Below are 25,268 nucleotides of genomic sequence, written 5' to 3' on the forward strand. Positions count from 1 at the left end.
GGAGTTATTGACACTGCTGTGTATATTTGGATAGAGGTGTGGAGTTATTGACACTGCTGTGTATATTTTGACGGAGGTGTGGAGTTATTGACACTGCTGTGTATATTTGGATGGAGGTGTGGAGTTATTGACACTGCTGTTTATATTTGGATGGATGTGTGGAGTTATTGACACTGCTGTCTATATTTGGTTTGAGGTACGGAGTTATTGACACTGCTGTGTATATTTGGATGGAGGTGTGCAGTTATTGACATTGCTGTGTATATTTGGATGGAGGTGTGGAGTTATTGGCACTGCTGTGTATATTTGGATGGAGGTGTGGAGTTATTGACACTGCTGTATATATTTGGATGGAGGTGTGGAGTTATTGACACTGCTGTGTATATTTGGTTTGAGGTGTGGAGTTATTAACACTGCTGTGTATATTTGGTTTGAGGTGTGGAGTTATTGATGCTGCTGTGTATATTTGGTTTCAGGTGTGGAGTTATTGACGCTGCTGTGTATATTTGGATGGAGGTGTGGAGTTATTGATGCTGCTGTGTATATTTGGATGGATGTGTGGAGTTATTGATGCTGCTGTGTATGTTTGGTTTGAGGTACAGAGTTATTAACACTGCTGTGTATATTTGGATGGAGGTGTGGAGTTATTGATGCTGCTGTGCATATTTGGATGGAGGTGTGGAGTTATTGACACTGCTGTGTATATTTGGATAGAGGAGTGGAGCTATTGACACTGCTGTGTATATTTGGATAGAGGTGTGGAGATATTGACACTGCTGTGTATATTTGGATAGAGGTGTGGAGTTATTCACACTGCTGTGTATATTTGGATGGAGGTGTGGAGTTATTGACACTGCTGTGTACATTTGGATAGAGGTGTGGAGTTATTGACACTGCTGTTTATATTTGGTTTGAGGTGTGGAGTTATTGACACTGCTGTGTATATTTGGATAGAGGTGTGGAGTTATTGACACTGCTGTGTATATTTTGACGGAGGTGTGGAGTTATTGACACTGCTGTGTATATTTGGATGGAGGTGTGGAGTTATTGACACTGCTGTTTATATTTGGATGGATGTGTGGAGTTATTGACACTGCAGTCTATATTTGGTTTGAGGTACGGAGTTATTGACACTGCTGTGTATATTTGGATGGAGGTGTGCTGTTATTGACATTGCTGTGTATATTTGGATGGAGGTGTGGAGTTATTGGCTCTGCTGTGTATATTTGGATGGAGGTGTGGAGTTATTGACACTGCTGTATATATTTGGATGGAGGTGTGGAGTTATTGACACTGCTGTGTTTATTTGGTTTGAGGTGTGGAGTTATTAACACTGCTGTGTATATTTGGTTTGAGGTGTGGAGTTATTGATGCTGCTGTGTATATTTGGTTTGAGGTGTGGAGTTATTGACGCTGCTGTGTATATTTGGATGGAGGTGTGGAGTTATTGATGCTGCTGTGTATATTTGGATGGATGTGTGGAGTTATTGATGCTGCTGTGTATGTTTGGTTTGAGGTACAGAGTTATTAACACTGCTGTGTATATTTGGATGGAGGTGTGGATTTATTGACACTGCTGTGTATATTTGGTTTGAGGTACGGAGTTATTGACGCTGCTGTGTATATTTGGTTTGAGGTGTGGAGTTATTGAAGCTGCTGTGTATATTTGGTTTGAGGTGTGGAGTTATTAACACTGCTGTGTATATTTGTTTTGAGGTGTGCAGTTATTGACGCTGCTGTGTATATTTGGTTTGAGGTGTGGAGTTATTGACGCTGCTGTGTATATTTGGTTTGAGGTGTGGAGTTATTGACGCTGCTGTGTATATTTGGTTTGAGGTGTGGAGTTATTAACACTGCTGTGTATATTTGGTTTGAGGTGTGGAGTTATTGACGCTGCTGTGTATATTTGGTTTGAGGTGTGGAGTTATTAACACTTCTGTGTATATTTGGTTTGATGTGTGGAGTTATTGACGCTGCTGTGTATATTTGGATGGAGGTGTGGAGTTATTGATGCTGCTGTGTATGTTTGGTTTGAGGTACAGAGTTATTAACACTGCTGTGTATATTTGGATGGAGGTGTGGAGTTATTGACACTGCTGTGTATATTTGGATGGATGTGTGGAGTTATTGACACTGCTGTGTATATTTGGATGGAGGTGTGGAGTTATTGACACTGCTGTGTATATTTGGATGGATGTGTGGAGTTATTGATGCTGCTGTGTATATTTGGATAGAGGTGTGGAGTTATTGACACTGCTGTGTATATTTGGATAGAGGTGTGGAGTTATTGACACTGCTGTGTACATTTTGACGGAGGTGTGGAGTTATTGACACTGCTGTGTATATTTGGATGGAGGTGTGCAGTTATTGACATTGCTGTGTATATTTGGATGGAGGTGTGGAGTTATTGGCACTGCTGTGTATATTTGGATGGAGGTGTGGAGTTATTGACACTGCTGTATATATTTGGATGGAGGTGTGGAGTTATTGACACTGCTGTGTATATTTGGTTTGAGGTGTGGAGTTATTAACACTGCTGTGTATATTTGGTTTGAGGTGTGGAGTTATTGATGCTGCTGTGTATATTTGGTTTGAGGTGTGGAGTTATTGACGCTGCTTTGTATATTTGGATGGAGGTGTGGAGTTATTGATGCTGCTGTGTATATTTGGATGGATGTGTGGTGTTATTGATGCTGCTGTGTATGTTTGGTTTGAGGTACAGAGTTATTAACACTGCTGTGTATATTTGGATGGAGGTGTGGATTTATTGACACTGCTGTGTATATTTGGTTTGAGGTACGGAGTTATTGACGCTGCTGTGTATATTTGGTTTGAGGTGTGGAGTTATTGAAGCTGCTGTGTATATTTGGTTTGAGGTGTGGAGTTATTAACACTGCTGTGTATATTTGTTTTGAGGTGTGCAGTTATTGACGCTGCTGTGTATATTTGGTTTGAGGTGTGGAGTTATTGACGCTGCTGTGTATATTTGGTTTGAGGTGTGGAGTTATTGACGCTGCTGTGTATATTTGGTTTGAGGTGTGGAGTTATTAACACTGCTGTGTATATTTGGTTTGAGGTGTGGAGTTATTGACGCTGCTGTGTATATTTGGTTTGAGGTGTGGAGTTATTAACACTGCTGTGTATATTTGGTTTGATGTGTGGAGATATTGACGCTGCTGTGTATATTTGGATGGAGGTGTGGAGTTATTGATGCTGCTGTGTATGTTTGGTTTGAGGTACAGAGTTATTAACACTGCTGTGTATATTTGGATGGAGGTGTGGAGTTATTGACACTGCTGTGTATATTTGGATGGATGTGTGGAGTTATTGACACTGCTGTGTATATTTGGATGGAGGTGTGGAGTTATTGACACTGCTGTGTATATTTGGATGGATGTGTGGAGTTATTGATGCTGCTGTGTATATTTGTTTTGAGGTACAGATTTATTAACACTGCTGTGTATATTTGGATGGAGGTACGGAGTTATTAACACTGCTGTGTATATTTGGTTTGAGGTACGGAGTTATTGACGCTGCTGTGCATATTTGGATGGATGTGTGGAGTTATTGATGCTGCTGTGTATGTTTGGTTTGAGGTACAGAGTTATTAACACTGCTGTGTATATTTGGATGGAGGTGTGGAGTTATTGACACTGCTGTGTATATTTGGATGGAGGTGTGGAGTTATTGACACTGCTGTGTATATTTGGATGGAGGTGTGGAGTTATTGACACTGCTGTGTATATTTGGATAGAGGTGTGGAGTTATTGACACTGCTGTGTATATTTGGATATAGGTGTGGAGATATTGACACTGCTGTGTATATTTGGATATAGGTGTGGAGTTATTCACACTGCTGTGTATATTTGGATGGAGGTGTGGAGTTATTGACACTGCTGTGTATATTTGGATGGAGGTGTGGAGTTATTGACACTGCTGTGTATATCTGGTTTGAGGTGTGGAGTTACTGACACTGCTGTGTATATTTGGATAGAGGTGTGGAGTTATTGACACTGCTGTGTATATTTGGATGGAGGTGTGGAGTTATTGACACTGCTGTGTATATTTGGATAGAGGTGTGGAGTTATTGACACTGCTGTTTATATTTGGTTTGAGGTGTGGAGTTATTGACACTGCTGTGCATATTTGGTTTGAGGTGTGGAGTTATTGACGCTGCTGTGTATATTTGGATAGAGGTGTGGAGTTATTGACACTGCTGTGTATATTTGGATAGAGGTGTGGAGTTATTGACACTGCTGTGTACATTTGGATAGAGGTGTGGAGTTATTGACACTGCTGTTTATATTTGGTTTGAGGTGTGGAGTTATTGACACTGCTGTGTATATTTGGATGGAGGTGTGGAGTTATTGACACTGCTGTGTATATTTGGATGGAGGTACGGAGTTATTGACGCTACTGTTTATATTTGTTTTGAGGTGTGGAGTTATTGACGCTACTGTTTATATTAGGTTTGAGGTGTGGAGTTATTGACACTGCTGTTTATATTTGGTTTGAGGTGTGGAGTTATTGACGCTACTGTTTATATTTGGTTTGAGGTACCGAGTTATTGACACTGCTGTGTATATTTGGTTTGAGATACGGAGTTATTGACCCTGCTGTGTATATTTGGATGGATGTGTGGAGTTATTAACACTGCTGTGTATATTTGGTTCGAGGTACGGAGTTATTGACGCTGCTGTGTATATTTGGTTTGAGGTACGGAGTTATTGACGCTGCTGTGTATATTTGGATGGATGTGTGCATTTGTTGACACTGCTGTGTATATTTGGAAGGAGGTGTGGAGTTATTGACACTGCTGTGTATATTTGGTTTGAGGTACGGAGTTATTGATGCTGCTGTGTATATTTGGTTTGAGGTGTGGAGTTATTGACACTGCTGTGTATATTTGGATGGAGGTGTGGAGTTATTGACACTGCTGTGTATATTTTGACGGAGGTGTGGAGTTATTGACACTGCTGTGTATATTTGGATAGAGGTGTGGAGTTATTGACACTGCTGTGTATATTTTGACGGAGGTGTGGAGTTATTGACACTGCTGTGTATATTTGGATGGAGGTGTGGAGTTATTGACACTGCTGTTTATATTTGGATGGATGTGTGGAGTTATTGACACTGTTGTCTATATTTGGTTTGAGGTACGGAGTTATTGACACTGCTGTGTATATTTGGATGGAGGTGTGCAGTTATTGACATTGCTGTGTATATTTGGATGGAGGTGTGGAGTTATTGGCACTGCTCTGTATATTTGGATGTAGGTGTGGAGTTATTGACACTGCTGTATATATTTGAATGGAGGTGTGGAGTTATTGACACTGCTGTGTATATTTGGTTTGAGGTGTGGAGTTATTAACACTGCTGTGTATATTTGGTTTGAGGTGTGGAGTTATTGATGCTGCTGTGTATATTTGGTTTGAGGTGTGGAGGTATTGACGCTGCTGTGTATATTTGGATGGAGGTGTGGAGTTATTGATGCTGCTGTGTATATTTGGATGGATGTGTGGAGTTATTGATGCTGCTGTGTATGTTTGGTTTGAGGTACAGAGTTATTAACACTGCTGTGTATATTTGGATGGAGGTGTGGAGTTATTGATGCTGCTGTGTATATTTGGATGGAGGTGTGGAGTTATTGACACTGCTGTGTATATTTGGATAGAGGAGTGGAGCTATTGACACTGCTGTGTATATTTGGATAGAGGTGTGGAGATATTGACACTGCTGTGTATATTTGGATAGAGGTGTGGAGTTATTGACACTGCTGTGTATATTTGGATGGAGGTGTGGAGTTATTGACACTGCTGTTTATATTTGGATGGATGTGTGGAGTTATTGACACTGCTGTCTATATTTGGTTTGAGGTACGGAGTTATTGACACTTCTGTGTATATTTGGATGGAGGTGTGCAGTTATTGACATTGCTGTGTATATTTGGATGGAGGTGTGGAGTTATTGGCACTGCTGTGTAAATTTGGATGGAGGTGTGGAGTTATTGACACTGCTGTATATATTTGGATGGAGGTGTGGAGTTATTGACACTGCTGTGTATATTTGGTTTGAGGTGTGGAGTTATTAACACTGCTGTGTATATTTGGTTTGAGGTGTGGAGTTATTGATGCTGCTGTGTATATTTGGTTTGAGGTGTGGAGTTATTGACGCTACTGTGTATATTTGGATGGAGGTGTGGAGGTATTGATGCTGCTGTGTATATTTGGATGGATGTGTGGAGTTATTGATGCTGCTGTGTATGTTTGGTTTGAGGTACAGAGTTATTAACACTGCTGTGTATATTTGGATGGAGGTGTGGAGTTATTGATGCTGCTGTGTATATTTGGATGGAGGTGTGGAGTTATTCACACTGCTGTGTACATTTGGATAGAGGTGTGGAGTTATTGACACTGCTGTTTATATTTGGTTTGAGGTGTGGAGTTATTGACACTGCTGTGTAAATTTGGATGGAGGTACGGAGTTATTGACGCTACTGTTTATATTTGTTTTGAGGTGTGGAGTTATTGACGCTACTGTTTATATTTGGTTTAAGGTGTGGAGTTATTGACACTGCTCTGTATATTTGGATAGAGGTGTGGAGTTATTGACACTGCTGTGTATATTTTGACGGAGGTGTGGAGTTATTGACACTGCTGTGTATATTTGGATGGAGGTGTGGAGTTATTGACACTGCTGTTTATATTTGGTTTGAGGTGTGGAGTTATTGACACTGCTGTGTAAATTTGGATGGAGGTACGGAGTTATTGACGCTACTGTTTATATTTGTTTTGAGGTGTGGAGTTATTGACGCTACTGTTTATATTTGGTTTAAGGTGTGGAGTTATTGACACTGCTCTGTATATTTGGATAGAGGTGTGGAGTTATTGACACTGCTGTGTATATTTTGACGGAGGTGTGGAGTTATTGACACTGCTGTGTATATTTGGATGGATGTGTGGAGTTATTGACACTGCTGTCTATATTTGGTTTGAGGTACGGAGTTATTGACAGTGCTGTGTATATTTGGATGGAGGTGTGCAGTTATTGACATTGCTGTGTCTATTTGGATGGAGGTGTGGAGTTATTGGCACTGCTGTGTATATTTGGATGGAGGTGTGGAGTTATTGACACTGCTGTATATATTTGGATGGAGGTGTGGAGTTATTGACACTGCTGTGTATATTTGGTTTGAGGTGTGGAGTTATTAACACTGCTGTGTATATTTGGTTTGAGGTGTGGAGTTATTGATGCTGCTGTGTATATTTGGTTTGAGGTGTGGAGTTATTGACGCTGCTGTGTATATTTGGATGGAGGTGTGGAGTTATTGATGCTGCTGTGTATATTTGGATGGATGTGTGGAGTTATTGATGCTGCTGTGTATGTTTGGTTTGAGGTACAGAGTTATTAACACTGCTGTGTATATTTGGATGGAGGTGTGGAGTTATTGATGCTGCTGTGTACATTTGGATGGAGGTGTGGAGTTATTGACACTGCTGTGTATATTTGGATAGAGGTGTGGAGCTATTGACACTGCTGTGTATATTTGGATAGAGGTGTGGAGATATTGACACTGCTGTGTATATTTGGATAGAGGTGTGGAGTTATTCACACTGCTGTGTATATTTGGATGGAGGTGTGGAGTTATTGACACTGCTGTGTACATTTGAATAGAGGTGTGGAGTTATTGACACTGCTGTTTATATTTGGTTTGAGGTGTGGAGTTATTGACACTGCTGTGTAAATTTGGATGGAGGTACGGAGTTATTGACGCTACTGTTTATATTTGTTTTGAGGTGTGGAGTTATTGACGCTACTGTTTATATTTGGTTTAAGGTGTGGAGTTATTGACACTGCTGTTTATATTTGGTTTGAGGTGTGGAGTTATTGACACTGCTGTGTATACTTGGATATAGGTGTTGAGTTATTCACACTGCTGTGTATATTTGGATAGAGGTGTGGAGTTATTGACACTGCCGTGTATATTTGGATGGAGGTGTGGAGTTATTGACACTGCTGTGTATATTTGGTTTGAGGTGTGGAGTTATTGACACTGCTGTGTATATCTGGTTTGAGGTGTGGAGTTATTGACACTGCTGTGTATATTTGGATAGAGGTGTGGAGTTATTGACACTGCTGTGTATATTTGGATGGAGGTGTGGAGTTATTGACACTGCTGTGTATATCTGGTTTGTGGTGTGGAGTTATTGACACTGCTGTGTATATTTGGATGGAGGTGTGGATTTATTGACACTGCTGTGTATATTTGGATAGAGGTGTGGAGATATTGACACTGCTGTGTATACTTGGAAATAGGTGCTGAGTTATTCTCACTGCTGTGTATATTTGGATGGTGGTACGGAGTTATTAACACTGCTGTGTATATTTGGTTTGAGGTACGGAGTTATTGACACTGATGTGTACATTTGGATGGAGGAGTGGAGTTATTGACACTGCTGTGTATATTTGGATGGAGGTGTGGATTTATTGACACTGCTGTGTATATTTGGATAGAGGTGTGGAGTTATGGAAACTGCTGTGTATATTTGGATAGAGGTGTGGCAATATTGACACTGCTGTGTATACTTGGATATAGGTGTTGAGTTATTCACACTGCTGTGTATATTTGGATGGAGGTGTGGAGTTATTGACACTGCTGTGTATATTTGGATGGAGGTGTGGAGTTATTGACACTGCTGTGTATATTTGGTTTGAGGTGTGGAGTTATTGACACTGCTGTGTATATCTGGTTTGAGGTGTGGAGTTATTGACACTGCTGTGTATATTTGGATAGAGGTGTGTTGTTATTGACACTGCTGTGTATATTTGGATGGAGGTGTGGAGTTATTGACACTGCTGTGTATATTTGGATGGAGGTGTGGAGTTATTGACACTGCTGTGTATATTTGGATGGAGGTGTGGAGTTATTGACACTGCTGTTTCTATTTGTATGGATGTGTGGAGTTATTGACACTGCTGTCTATATTTGGTTTGAGGTACGGAGTTATTGACAGTGCTGTGTATATTTGGATGGAGGTGTGCAGTTATTGACATTGCTGTGTATATTTGGATGGAGGTGTGGAGTTATTGGCACTGCTGTGTATATTTGGATGGAGGTGTGGAGTTATTGACACTGCTGTATATATTTGGATGGAGGTGTGGAGTTATTGACACTGCTGTGTATATTTGGTTTGAGGTGTGGAGTTATTAACACTGCTGTGTATATTTGGTTTGAGGTGTGGAGTTATTGATGCTGCTGTGTATATTTGGTTTGAGGTGTGGAGTTATTGACGCTGCTGTGTATATTTGGATGGAGGTGTGGAGTTATTGATGCTGCTGTGTATATTTGGATGGATGTGTGGAGTTATTGATGCTGCTGTGTATGTTTGGTTTGAGGTACAGAGTTATTAACACTGCTGTGTATATTTGGATGGAGGTGTGGAGTTATTGATGCTGCTGTGTACATTTGGATGGAGGTGTGGAGTTATTGACACTGCTGTGTATATTTGGATAGAGGTGTGGAGCTATTGACACTGCTGTGTATATTTGGATAGAGGTGTGGAGATATTGACACTGCTGTGTATATTTGGATAGAGGTGTGGAGTTATTCACACTGCTGTGTATATTTGGATGGAGGTGTGGAGTTATTGACACTGCTGTGTACATTTGAATAGAGGTGTGGAGTTATTGACACTGCTGTTTATATTTGGTTTGAGGTGTGGAGTTATTGACACTGCTGTGTAAATTTGGATGGAGGTACGGAGTTATTGACGCTACTGTTTATATTTGTTTTGAGGTGTGGAGTTATTGACGCTACTGTTTATATTTGGTTTAAGGTGTGGAGTTATTGACACTGCTGTTTATATTTGGTTTGAGGTGTGGAGTTATTGACACTGCTGTGTATACTTGGATATAGGTGTTGAGTTATTCACACTGCTGTGTATATTTGGATAGAGGTGTGGAGTTATTGACACTGCCGTGTATATTTGGATGGAGGTGTGGAGTTATTGACACTGCTGTGTATATTTGGTTTGAGGTGTGGAGTTATTGACACTGCTGTGTATATCTGGTTTGAGGTGTGGAGTTATTGACACTGCTGTGTATATTTGGATAGAGGTGTGGAGTTATTGACACTGCTGTGTATATTTGGATGGAGGTGTGGAGTTATTGACACTGCTGTGTATATCTGGTTTGTGGTGTGGAGTTATTGACACTGCTGTGTATATTTGGATGGAGGTGTGGATTTATTGACACTGCTGTGTATATTTGGATAGAGGTGTGGAGATATTGACACTGCTGTGTATACTTGGAAATAGGTGCTGAGTTATTCTCACTGCTGTGTATATTTGGATGGTGGTACGGAGTTATTAACACTGCTGTGTATATTTGGTTTGAGGTACGGAGTTATTGACACTGATGTGTACATTTGGATGGAGGAGTGGAGTTATTGACACTGCTGTGTATATTTGGATGGAGGTGTGGATTTATTGACACTGCTGTGTATATTTGGATAGAGGTGTGGAGTTATTGAAACTGCTGTGTATATTTGGATAGAGGTGTGGCGATATTGACACTGCTGTGTATACTTGGATATAGGTGTTGAGTTATTCACACTGCTGTGTATATTTGGATGGAGGTGTGGAGTTATTGACACTGCTGTGTATATTTGGATGGAGGTGTGGAGTTATTGACACTGCTGTGTATATTTGGTTTGAGGTGTGGAGTTATTGACACTGCTGTGTATATCTGGTTTGAGGTGTGGAGTTATTGACACTGCTGTGTATATTTGGATAGAGGTGTGTTGTTATTGACACTGCTGTGTATATTTGGATGGAGGTGTGGAGTTATTGACACTGCTGTGTATATTTGGATGGAGGTGTGGAGTTATTGACACTGCTGTGTATATTTGGATGGAGGTGTGGAGTTATTGACACTGCTGTGTACATTTGGATAGAGGTGTGGAGTTATTGACACTGCTGTTTATATTTGGTTTGAGGTGTGGAGTTATAGACACTGCTGTGAATATTTGGATGGAGGTACGGAGTTATTGACGCTACTCTTTATATTTGGTTTGAGGTGTGGAGTTATTGACACTGCTGTTTATATTTGGTTTGAGGTGTGGAGTTATTGACACTGCTGTGTATATTTGGATGGAGGTGTGGAGTTATTGACACTGCTGTGTATATTTGGATGGAGGTGTGGAGTTATTGACACTGCTGTGTATATTTGGTTTGAGGTGTGTAGTTATTGACACTGCTGTGTATATCTGGTTTGAGGTGTGGAGTTATTGACACTGCTGTGTATATTTGGATAGAGGTGTGGATTTATTGACACTGCTGTGTATATTTGGATGGAGGTGTGGAGTTATTGACACTGCTGTGTATATCTGGTTTGAGGTGTGGAGTTATTGACACTGCTGTGTATATTTGGATGGAGGTGTGGATTTATTGACACTGCTGTGTATATTTGGATAGAGGTGTGGAGATATTGACACTGCTGTGTATACTTGGATATAGGTGTTGAGTTATTCACACTGCTGTGTATATTTGGATGGTGGTACGGAGTTATTAACACTGCTGTGTATATTTGGTTTGAGGTACGGAGTTATTGACACTGCTGTGTATATTTGGATGGAGGTGTGGAGTTATTGACACTGCTGTGTATATTTGGATGGAGGTGTGGAGTTATTGACACTGCTGTGTATATTTGGATGGAGGTGTGGAGTTATTGACACTGCTGTGTATATTTGGTTTGAGGTGTGGAGTTATTGACACTGCTGTGTATATCTGGTTTGAGGTGTGGAGTTATTGACACTGCTGTGTATATTTGGATAGAGGTGTGGAGTTATTGACACTGCTGTGTATATTTGGATGGAGGTGTGGAGTTATTGACACTGCTGTGTATATCTGGTTTGTGGTGTGGAGTTATTGACACTGCTGTGTATATTTGGATGGAGGTGTGGAGTTATTGATGCTGCTGTGTACATTTGGATGGAGGTGTGGAGTTATTGACACTGCTGTGTATATTTGGATAGAGGTGTGGAGCTATTGACACTGCTGTGTATATTTGGATAGAGGTGTGGAGATATTGTCACTGCTGTGTATATTTGGATAGAGGTGTGGAGTTATTCACACTGCTGTGTATATTTGGATGGAGGTGTGGAGTTATTGACACTGCTGTGTACATTTGAATAGAGGTGTGGAGTTATTGACACTGCTGTTTATATTTGGTTTGAGGTGTGGAGTTATTGACACTGCTGTGTAAATTTGGATGGAGGTACGGAGTTATTGACGCTACTGTTTATATTTGTTTTGAGGTGTGGAGTTATTGACGCTACTGTTTATATTTGGTTTAAGGTGTGGAGTTATTGACACTGCTGTTTATATTTGGTTTGAGGTGTGGAGTTATTGACACTGCTGTGTATACTTGGATATAGGTGTTGAGTTATTCACACTGCTGTGTATATTTGGATGGAGGTGTGGAGTTATTGACACTGCCGTGTATATTTGGATGGAGGTGTGGAGTTATTGACACTGCTGTGTATATTTGGTTTGAGGTGTGGAGTTATTGACACTGCTGTGTATATCTGGTTTGAGGTGTGGAGTTATTGACACTGCTGTGTATATTTGGATAGAGGTGTGGAGTTATTGACACTGCTGTGTATATTTGGATGGAGGTGTGGAGTTATTGACACTGCTGTGTATATCTGGTTTGTGGTGTGGAGTTATTGACACTGCTGTGTATATTTGGATGGAGGTGTGGATTTATTGACACTGCTGTGTATATTTGGATAGAGGTGTGGAGATATTGACACTGCTGTGTATACTTGGAAATAGGTGCTGAGTTATTCTCACTGCTGTGTATATTTGGATGGTGGTACGGAGTTATTAACACTGCTGTGTATATTTGGTTTGAGGTACGGAGTTATTGACACTGATGTGTATATTTGGATGGAGGAGTGGAGTTATTGACACTGCTGTGTATATTTGGATGGAGGTGTGGATTTATTGACACTGCTGTGTATATTTGGATAGAGGTGTGGAGTTATTGAAACTGCTGTGTATATTTGGATAGAGGTGTGGCGATATTGACACTGCTGTGTATACTTGGATATAGGTGTTGAGTTATTCACACTGCTGTGTATATTTGGATGGAGGTGTGGAGTTATTGACACTGCTGTGTATATTTGGATGGAGGTGTGGAGTTATTGACACTGCTGTGTATATTTGGTTTGAGGTGTGGAGTTATTGACACTGCTGTGTATATCTGGTTTGAGGTGTGGAGTTATTGACACTGCTGTGTATATTTGGATAGAGGTGTGTTGTTATTGACACTGCTGTGTATATTTGGATGGAGGTGTGGAGTTATTGACACTGCTGTGTATATTTGGATGGAGGTGTGGAGTTATTGACACTGCTGTGTATATTTGGATGGAGGTGTGGAGTTATTGACACTGCTGTGTACATTTGGATAGAGGTGTGGAGTTATTGACACTGCTGTTTATATTTGGTTTGAGGTGTGGAGTTATAGACACTGCTGTGAATATTTGGATGGAGGTACGGAGTTATTGACGCTACTCTTTATATTTGGTTTGAGGTGTGGAGTTATTGACACTGCTGTTTATATTTGGTTTGAGGTGTGGAGTTATTGACACTGCTGTGTATATTTGGATGGAGGTGTGGAGTTATTGACACTGCTGTGTATATTTGGATGGAGGTGTGGAGTTATTGACACTGCTGTGTATATTTGGTTTGAGGTGTGTAGTTATTGACACTGCTGTGTATATCTGGTTTGATGTGTGGAGTTATTGACACTGCTGTGTATATTTGGATAGAGGTGTGGATTTATTGACACTGCTGTGTATATTTGGATGGAGGTGTGGAGTTATTGACACTGCTGTGTATATCTGGTTTGAGGTGTGGAGTTATTGACACTGCTGTGTATATTTGGATGGAGGTGTGGATTTATTGACACTGCTGTGTATATTTGGATAGAGGTGTGGAGATATTGACACTGCTGTGTATACTTGGATATAGGTGTTGAGTTATTCACACTGCTGTGTATATTTGGATGGTGGTACGGAGTTATTAACACTGCTGTGTATATTTGGTTTGAGGTACGGAGTTATTGACACTGCTGTGTATATTTGGATGGAGGTGTGGAGTTATTGACACTGCTGTGTATATTTGGATGGAGGTGTGGAGTTATTGACACTGCTGTGTATATTTGGATGGAGGTGTGGAGTTATTGACACTGCTGTGTATATTTGGTTTGAGGTGTGGAGTTATTGACACTGCTGTGTATATCTGGTTTGAGGTGTGGAGTTATTGACACTGCTGTGTATATTTGGATAGAGGTGTGGAGTTATTGACACTGCTGTGTATATTTGGATGGAGGTGTGGAGTTATTGACACTGCTGTGTATATCTGGTTTGTGGTGTGGAGTTATTGACACTGCTGTGTATATTTGGATGGAGGTGTGGATTTATTGACACTGCTGTGTATATTTGGATAGAGGTGTGGAGATATTGACACTGCTGTGTATACTTGGAAATAGGTGCTGAGTTATTCTCACTGCTGTGTATATTTGGATGGTGGTACGGAGTTATTAACACTGCTGTGTATATTTGGTTTGAGGTACAGAGTTATTGACACTGATGTGTATATTTGGATGGAGGTGTGGAGTTATTGACACTGCTGTGTATATTTGGATAGAGGTGTGGAGTTATTGAAACTGCTGTGTATATTTGGATAGAGGTGTGGCGATATTGACACTGCTGTGTATACTTGGATATAGGTGTTGAGTTATTCACACTGCTGTGTATATTTGGATGGAGGTGTGGAGTTATTGACACTGCTGTGTATATTTGGATGGAGGTGTGGAGTTATTGACACTGCTGTGTATATTTGGTTTGAGGTGTGGAGTTATTGACACTGCTGTGTATATCTGGTTTGAGGTGTGGAGTTATTGACACTGCTGTGTATATTTGGATAGAGGTGTGGAGTTATTGACACTGCTGTGTATATTTGGATGGAGGTGTGGAGTTATTGACACTGCTGTGTATATTTGGATGGAGGTGTGGAGTTATTGACACTGCTGTGTATATTTGGATGGAGGTGTGGAGTTATTGACACTGCTGTGTACATTTGGATAGAGGTGTGGAGTTATTGACACTGCTGTTTATATTTGGTTTGAGGTGTGGAGTTATTGACACTGCTGTGTATATTTGGATGGAGGTGTGGAGTTATTGACACTGCTGTGTATATTTGGATGGAGGTGTGGAGTTATTGACACTGCTGTGTATATCTGGTTTGAGGTGTGGAGTTATTGACACTGCTGTGTATATTTGGATAGAGGTGTGGATTTATTGACACTGCTGTGTATATTTGGATGGAGGTGTGGAGTTATTGACACTGCTGTGTATATCTGGTTTGAGGTGTGGAGTTATTGACACTGCTGTGTATATTTGGATGGAGGTGTGGATTTATTGACACTGCTGTGTATATTTGGATAGAGGTGTGGAGATATTGACACTGCTGTGTATACTTGGATATAGGTGTTGAGTTATTCACACTGCTGTGTATATTTGGATGGTGGTACGGAGTTATTAACACTGCTGTGTATATTTGGTTTGAGGTACGGAGTTATTGACACTGCTGTGTATATTTGGATGGAGGTGTGGAGTTATTGACACTGCTGTGTATATTTGGATGGAGGTGTGGATTTATTGACACTGCTGTGTATATTTGGATAGAGGTGTGGAGTTATTGAAACTGCTGTGTATATTTGGATAGAGGTGTGGAGATATTGACACTGCTGTGTATACTTGGATATAGGTGTTGAGTTATTCACACTGCTGTGTATATTTGGATGGAGGTGTGGAGTTATTGACACTGCTGTGTATATTTGGATGGAGGTGTGGAGTTATTGACACTGCTGTGTATATTTGGGTGGAGGTGTGGATTTATTGACACTGCTGTGTATATTTGGATAGAGGTGTGGAGTTATTGACACTGCTGTGTATATTTAGATGGAGGTGTGGAGTTATTGACACTGCTGTGTATATTTGGATGGAGGTGTGGAGTTATTGACACTGCTGTGTATATTTGGATGGAGGTGTGGATTTATTGACACTGCTGTGTATATTTGGATAGAGGTGTGGAGTTATTGACACTGCTGTGTATATTTGGATAGAGGTGTGGAGATATTGACACTGCTGTGTATACTTGGATATAGGTGTTGAGTTATTCACACTGCTGTGTATATTTGGATGGAGGTGTGGAGTTATTGACACTGCTGTGTATATTTGGTTTGAGGTGTGGAGTTATTGACACTGCTGTGTATATCTGGTTTGAGGTGTGGAGTTATTGACACTGCTGTGTATATTTGGATAGAGGTGTGGAGTTATTGACACTGCTGTGTATATTTGGATGGAGGTGTGGAGTTATTGACACTGCTGTGTATATCTGTTTTGTGGTCTGGAGTTATTGACACTGCTGTGTATATTTGGATGGAGGTGTGGATTTATTGACACTGCTGTGTATATTTGGATAGAGGTGTGGAGATATTGACACTGCTGTGTATACTTGGAAATAGGTGCTGAGTTATTCTCACTGCTGTGTATATTTGGATGGTGGTACGGAGTTATTAACACTGCTGTGTATATTTGGTTTGAGGTACGGAGTTATTGACACTGCTGTGTATATTTGGATGGAGGTGTGGAGTTATTGACACTGCTGTGTATATTTGGATGGAGGTGTGGATTTATTGACACTGCTGTGTATATTTGGATAGAGGTGTGGAGTTATTGAAACTGCTGTGTATATTTGGATAGAGGTGTGGCGATATTGACACTGCTGTGTATACTTGGATATAGGTGTTGAGTTATTCACACTGCTGTGTATATTTGGATGGAGGTGTGGAGTTATTGACACTGCTGTGTATATTTGGATGGAGGTGTGGAGTTATTGACACTGCTGTGTATATTTGGTTTGAGGTGTGGAGTTATTGACACTGCTGTGTATATCTGGTTTGAGGTGTGGAGTTATTGACACTGCTGTGTATATTTGGATAGAGGTGTGGAGTTATTGACACTGCTGTGTATATTTGGATGGAGGTGTGGAGTTATTGACACTGCTGTGTATATTTGGATAGAGGTGTGGAGTTATTGACACTGCTGTGTATATTTGGATGGAGGTGTGGAGTTATTGACACTGCTGTGTACATTTGGATAGAGGTGTGGAGTTATTGACACTGCTGTTTATATTTGGTTTGAGGTGTGGAGTTATAGACACTGCTGTGAATATTTGGATGGAGGTACGGAGTTATTGACGCTACTCTTTATATTTGGTTTGAGGTGTGGAGTTATTGACACTGCTGTTTATATTTGGTTTGAGGTGTGGAGTTATTGACACTGCTGTGTATATTTGGATGGAGGTTTGGAGTTATTGACGCTACTGTTTATATTTGGTTTGAGGTGTGGAGTTATTGACGCTACTGTTTATATTTGGTTTGAGGTGTGGAGTTATTGACACTGCTGTTTATATTTGGTTTGAGGTGTGGAGTAATTGACACTGCTGTGTATTTTTGGATGGGGGTACGGAGTTATTGACGCTACTGTTTATATTTGGTTTGAGGTGTGGAGTTATTGACGCTATTGTTTATATTTGGTTTGAGGTACGGAGTTATTGACACTGCTGTGTATATTTGGTTTGAGATACGGAGTTATTGACGCTGCTGTGTATATTTGGATGGATGTGTGGAGTTATTAACACTGCTGTGTATATTTGGTTTGAGGTACGGAGTTATTGACGCTGCTGTGTATATTTGGTTTGAGGTACGGAGATATTGACGCTGCTGTGTATATTTGGATGGATGTGTGGATTTGTTGACACTGCTGTGTATATTTGGTTTGAGGTACGGAGTTATTGATGCTGCTGTGTATATTTGGTTTGAGGTGTGGAGTTATTGAGACTGCTGTGTATATTTGGATGGAGGTGTGGAGTTATTGACACTGCTGTGTATATTTGGATGGAGGTGTGGAGTTATTGACACTGCTGTGTATATTTGTTTTGAGGTACGGAGTTATTGACGCTACTGTTAATATTTGGTTTGAGGTACGGAGTTGTTAACACTGCTGTGTATATTTGGATGGTCTTACGGAGTTATTGACACTGCTGGGTATATTTGGTTTGAGGTACGGAGTTATTGACGCTGCTGTGTATATTTGGTTTGAGGTACGGAGTTATTGACGCTGCTGTGTATATTTGGATGGATGTGTGGAGTTATTGACACTGCTGTGTATATTTGGATAGAGGTACGGAGTTATTGACACTGCTGTGTATATTTGGATGGAGGTGTGGAGTTATTGACGCTGCGGTGTATATTTGGTTTGAGGTACGGAGTTATTGACGCTGCTGTGCATATTTGGATGGATGTGTGGAGTTATTGATGCTGCTGTGTATATTTGGTTTGAGGGACAGAGTTTTTAACACTGCTGTGTATATTTGGATGGAGGTGTGGAGTTATTGACACTGCTGTGTATATTTGGTTTGAGGTGTGGAGTTATTGACACTGCTGTGTATATTTGGATGGGGGTGCTGAGTTATTGACACTGCTGTGTATATTTGGTTTGAGGTGTGGAGTTATTGACACTGCTGTGTATATTTGGATAGAGGTGTGGAGTTATTGAAACTGCTGTGTATATTTGGATAGAGGTGTGGAGTTATTGACACTGCTGTGTATATTTGGATGGAGGTGTGGAGTTATTGACACTGCTGTGTATATTTGGATGGAGGTGTGGAGTTATTGACACTGCTGTGTATATTTGGTTTGAGGTACGGAGTTATTGACGCTGCTGTGTATATTTGGATGGAGGTGTGGAGTTATTGACACTGCTGTGTATATTTGTTTTGAGGTGTGGAGTTATTGACACTGCTGTGTATATCTGGTTTGAGGTGTGGAGTTATTGACACTGCTGTGTATATTTGGATAGAGGTGTGGAGTTATTGACACTGCTGTGTATATTTGGATTGAGGTGTGGAGTTATTGACACTGCTGTGTATATTTGGATGGAGGTGTGGAGTTATTGACACTGCTGTGTATATTTGGATGGAGGTGTGGAGTTATTGACACTGCTGTGTATATTTGGATGGGGGTGTGGAGTTATTGACACTGCTGTGTATATTTGGATGGAGGTGTGGAGTTATTGACACTGCTGTGAATATTTGCATGAAGGTGTGGAGTTATTGACCCTGCTGTGTATATTTGGATGGAGGTGTGGAGTTATTGACACTGCTGTATATATTTGGTTTGAGGTGTGGAGTTATTGACACTGCTGTGTATATTTGGATGGAGGTGTGGAGTTATTGACACTGCTGTATATATTTGGTTTGAGGTGTGGAGTTATTGACACTGCTGTGTATATTTGGATGGAGGTGCGGAGTTATTGACACTGCTGTTTATATTTGGTTTGAGTTGTGTAGTTATTGACACTGCTGTGCATATTTGGATGGAGGTGTGGAGTTATTGACACTGCTGTATATATTTGGTTTGAGTTGTGGAGTTATTGACACTGCTGTGTATATTTGGATGGAGGTGTGGAGTTATTGACACTGCTGTGTATATTTGGATGGAGGTGTGGAGTTATTGACACTGCTGTATATATTTGGTTTGAGGTGTGGAGTTATTGACACGGCTGTGTATATTTGGTTTGAGGTGTGGAGCTATTGACACTGCTGTGTATATTTGGATAGAGGTGTGGAGTTATTGACACTGCTGTGTATATTTGGATGGAGGTGTGGAGTTATTGACACTGCTGTGTACATTTGGATAGAGGTGTGGAGTTTTTGACACTGCTGTTTATATTTGGTTTGAGGTGTGGAGTTATAGACACTGCTGTTTATATTTGGTTTGAGGTACGGAGTTATTGACACTGCTGTCTATATTTGGTTTGAGGTGTGGAGTTATTGACACTGCTGTGTATATTTGGATGGAGGTGCGGAGTTATTGACACTGCTGTTTATATTTGGTTTGAGGTACGGAGTTATTGATGCTGCTGTGTATATTTGGTTTGAGGTACGGAGTTATTGACGCTGCTGTTTATATTTGGATGGATGTGTGGATTTGTTGACACTGCTGTGTATATTTGGATGGAGGTGTGGAGTTATTGACACTGCTGTGTATATTTGGTTTGAGCTACGGAGTTATTGATGCTGCTGTGTATATTTGGTTTGAGGTGTGGAGTTATTGACACTGCTGTGTATATTTGGATGGAGGTGTGGAGTTATTGACACTGCTGTGTATATTTGGATGGAGGTGTGGAGTTATTGACACTGCTGTGTATATTTGTTTTGAGGTACGGAGTTATTGACGCTACTGTTTGTATTTGGTTTGAGGTACGGAGTTGTTAACACTGCTGTGTATATTTGGATGGTCTTACGGAGTTATTGACACTGCTGGGTATATTTGGTTTGAGGTACGGAGTTATTGACGCTGCTGTGTATATTTGGATGGATGTGTGGGTTATTGACACTGCTGTGTATATTTGGATAGAGGTACGGAGTTATTGACACTGCTGTGTATATTTGGATGGAGGTGTGGAGTTATTGACGCTGCTGTGTATATTTGGTTTGAGGTACGGAGTTATTGACGCTGCTGTGTATATTTGGATGGATGTGTGGAGTTATTGATGCTGCTGTGTATATTTGGTTTGAGGGACAGAGTTTTTAACACTGCTGTGTATATTTGGATGGAGTTGTGGAGTTATTGACACTGCTGTGTATATTTGGTTTGAGGTGTGGAGTTATTGACACTGCTGTGTATATTTGGATGGAGGAGCGGAGTTATTGACACTGTTGTGTATATTTGGTTTGAGGTGTGGAGTTATTGACACTGCTGTGTATATTTGGATGGAGGTACAGAGTTATTGACACTGCTGTGTATATTTGGATGGAGGTGCGGAGTTATTGACACTGCTGTGTATATTTGGATGGAGGTGTGGAGTTATTGACACTGCTGTGTATATTTGGATGGAGGTGTGGAGTTATTGACTCTGCTGTGTTTATTTGGATGGAGGTGTGGAGTTATTGACACTGCTGTATATATTTGGATGGAGGTGTGGAGTTATTGACACTGCTGTGAATATTTGCATGAAGGTGTGGAGTTATTGACACTGCTGTGTATATTTGGATGGAGGTGTGGACTTATTGACACTGCTGTATATATTTGGTTTGAGGTGTGGAGTTATTGACACTGCTGTGTATATTTGGATGTAGGTGTGGAGTTATTGACACTGCTGTATATATTTGGTTTGAGGTGTGGAGTTATTGACACTGCTGTGTATATTTGGATGGAGGTGCGGAGTTATTGACACTGCTGTTTATATTTGGTTTGAGGTACGGAGTTATTGATGCTGCTGTGTATATTTGGTTTGAGGTACGGAGTTATTGACGCTGCTGTGTATATTTGGATGGATGTGTGGATTTGTTGACACTGCTGTGTATATTTGGATGGAGGTGTGGAGTTATTGACACTGCTGTGTATATTTGGTTTGAGCTACGGATTTATTGATGCTGCTGTGTATATTTGGTTTGAGGTGTGGAGTTATTGACACTGCTGTGTATATTTGGATGGAGGTGTGGAGTTATTGACACTGCTGTGTATATTTGGATGGAGGTGTGGAGTTATTGACACTGCTGTGTATATTTGTTTTGAGGTACGGAGTTATTGACGCTACTGTTTGTATTTGGTTTGAGGTACGGAGTTGTTAACACTGCTGTGTATATTTGGATGGTCTTACGGAGTTATTGACACTGCTGGGTATATTTGGTTTGAGGTACGGAGTTATTGACGCTGCTGTGTATATTTGGTTTGAGGTACGGAGTTATTGACGCTGCTGTGTATATTTGGATGGATGTGTGGGTTATTGACACTGCTGTGTATATTTGGATAGAGGTACGGAGTTATTGACACTGCTGTGTATATTTGGATGGAGGTGTGGAGTTATTGACGCTGCTGTGTATATTTGGTTTGAGGTACGGAGTTATTGAAGCTGCTGTGTATATTTGGATGGATGTGTGGAGTTATTGATGCTGCTGTGTATATTTGGTTTGAGGGACAGAGTTTTTAACACTGCTGTGTATATTTGGATGGAGTTGTGGAGTTATTGACACTGCTGTGTATATTTGGTTTGAGCTGTGGAGTTATTGACACTGCTGTGTATATTTGGATGGAGGAGCGGAGTTATTGACACTGTTGTGTATATTTGGTTTGAGGTGTGGAGTTATTGACACTGCCGTGTATATTTGGATGGAGGTACAGAGTTATTGACACTGCTGTGTATATTTGGATGGAGGTGCGGAGTTATTGACACTGCTGTGTATATTTGGATGGAGGTGTGGAGTTATTGACACTGCTGTGTATATTGGGATTGAAGTGTGGAGTTATTGACACTGCTGTGTATATTTGGATGGAGGTGTGGAGTTATTGACACTGCTGTGTATATTTGGATGGAGGTGTGGAGTTATTGACACTGCTGTGTATATTTGGATGGAGGTGTGGTGTTATTGACACTGCTGTATATATTTGGATGGAGGTGTGGAGTTATTGACACTGCTGTGAATATTTGCATGAAGGTGTGGAGTTATTGACACTGATGTGTATATTTGGATGGAGGTGTGGAGTTATTGACACTGCTGTATATATTTGGTTTGAGGTGTGGAGTTATTGACACTGCTGTGTATATTTGGATGGAGGTGTGGAGTTATTGACACTGCTGTATATATTTGGTTTGAGGTGTGGAGTTATTGACACTGCTGTGTATATTTGGATGGAGGTGCGGAGTTATTGACACTGCTGTTTATATTTGGTTTGAGTTGTGGAGTTATTGACACTGCTGTATATATTTGGTTTGAGGTGTGGAGTTATTGACACTGCTGTGTATATTTGGATGGAGGTGCGGAGTTATTGACACTGCTGTGTATATTTGGTTTGCGGTGCGGAGTTTTTGACACTGCTGTGTATATTTGTTTTGAGGTGTGGAGTTATTGACACTGCTGTGTATATTTGGTTTGAGGTGTGGAGTTATTGACACTGCTGTGTATATTTGGATGGAGGTGTGGAGTTATTGACACTGCTGTGTATATTTGGATGGAGGTGTGGAGTTATTGACACTGCTGTGTATATTTGGTTTGAGGTGTGGAGTTATTGACTCTGCTGTGTATATTTGGATGGAGGTGTGGAGTTACTGACACTGCTGTGTATATTTGGATGGAGGTGTGGAGTTATTGACACTGCTGTGTATATTTGGATGGAGGTGTGGATTTATTGACACTGCTGTGTATATTTGGTTTGAGGTGTTGAGTTATTGATGCTGCTGTGTATATTTGGATGGAGGTGTGGAGTTATTGACACTGCTGTGTATATTTGGATGGAGGTGTGGAGTTATTGACACTGCTGTGTATATTTGGATGGAGGTGTGGAGTTATTGACACTGCTGTGTATATTTGGATGGAGGTGTGGACTTATTGACACTGCTGTGTATATTTGGTTTGAGGTGTGGAGTTATTGACTCTGCTGTGTATATTTGGATGGAGGTGTGGAGTTATTGACACTGCTGTGTATATTTGGATGGAGGTGCGGAGTTATTGACACTGCTGTTTATATTTGGTTTGAGTTGTGGAGTTATTGACACTGCTGTATATATTTGGTTTGAGGTGTGGAGTTATTGACACTGCTGTGTATCTTTGGATGGAGGTGCGGAGTTATTGACACTGCTGTGTATATTTGGTTTGCGGTGCGGAGTTTTTGACACTGCTGTGTATATTTGTTTTGAGGTGTGGAGTTATTGACACTGCTGTGTATATTTGGTTTGAGGTGTGGAGTTATTGACACTGCTGTGTATATTTGGATGGAGGTGTGGAGTTATTGACACTGCTGTGTATATTTGGTTTGAGGTGTGGAGTTATTGACTCTGCTGTGTATATTTGGATGGAGGTGTGGAGTTATTGACACTGCTGTGTATATTTGGATGGAGGTGTGGAGTTATTGACACTGCTGTGTATATTTGGATGGAGGTGTGGATTTATTGACACTGCTGTGTATATTTGGTTTGAGGTGTTGAGTTATTGATGCTGCTGTGTATATTTGGATGGAGGTGTGGAGTTATTGACACTGCTGTGTATATTTGGATGGAGGTGTGGAGTTATTGACACTGCTGTGTATATTTGGATGGAGGTATGGAGTTATTGACACTGCTGTGTATATTTGGATGGAGGTGTGGACTTATTGACACTGCTGTGTATATTTGGATATAGGTGTGGAGTTATTGACACTGCAGTGTATATTTGGATAGAGGTGTGGAGATATTGACACTGCTGTGTATACTTGGATATAGGTGTTGAGTTATTCACACTGCTGTGTATATTTGGATGGAGGTGTGGAGTTATTGACACTGCTGTGTATATTTGGATGGAGGTGTGGATTTATTGACACTGCTGTGTATATTTGGTTTGAGGTGTGAAGTTATTGACACTTCTGTGAATATATGGTTTGAGGTGTGGAGTTATTGACACTGCTGTGTATATTTGGATAGAGGTGTGGAGTTATTGACACTGCTGTGTATATTTGGATGGAGGTGTGGAGTTATTGACACTGCTGTGTATATCTGGTTTGAGGTGTGGAGTTATTGACACTGCTGTGTATATTTGGATGGAGGTGTGGATTTCTTGACACTGCTGTGTATATTTGGATAGAGGTGTGGAGATATTGACACTGCTGTGTATACTTGGATATAGGTGTTGAGTTATTCACACTGCTGTGTATATTTGGATGGTGGTACGGAGTTATTAACACTGCTGTGTATATTTGGTTTGAGGTACGGAGTTATTGACACTGCTGTGTATATTTGGTTGGAGGTGTGGAGTTATTGACACTGCTGTGTATATTTGGATGGAGGTGTGGATTTATTGACACTGCTGTGTATATTTGGATAGAGGTGTGGAGTTATTGAAACTGCTGTGTATATTTGGATAGAGGTGTGGAGATATTGACACTGCTGTGTATACTTGGATATAGGTGTTGAGTTATTCACACTGCTGTGTATATTTGGATAGAGGTGTGGAGTTATTGACACTGCTGTGTATATTTAGTTTGAGGTGTGGAGTTATTGACACTGCTGTGTATATCTGGTTTGAGGTGTGGAGTTATTGACACTGCTGTGTATATTTGGATAGAGGTGTGGAGTTATTGACACTGCTGTGTATATTTGG

Source organism: Hypanus sabinus, unplaced genomic scaffold (genome assembly GCF_030144855.1).
Source record: "Hypanus sabinus isolate sHypSab1 unplaced genomic scaffold, sHypSab1.hap1 scaffold_605, whole genome shotgun sequence".
NCBI classification, from domain to species: Eukaryota; Metazoa; Chordata; class Chondrichthyes; order Myliobatiformes; family Dasyatidae; genus Hypanus; species Hypanus sabinus.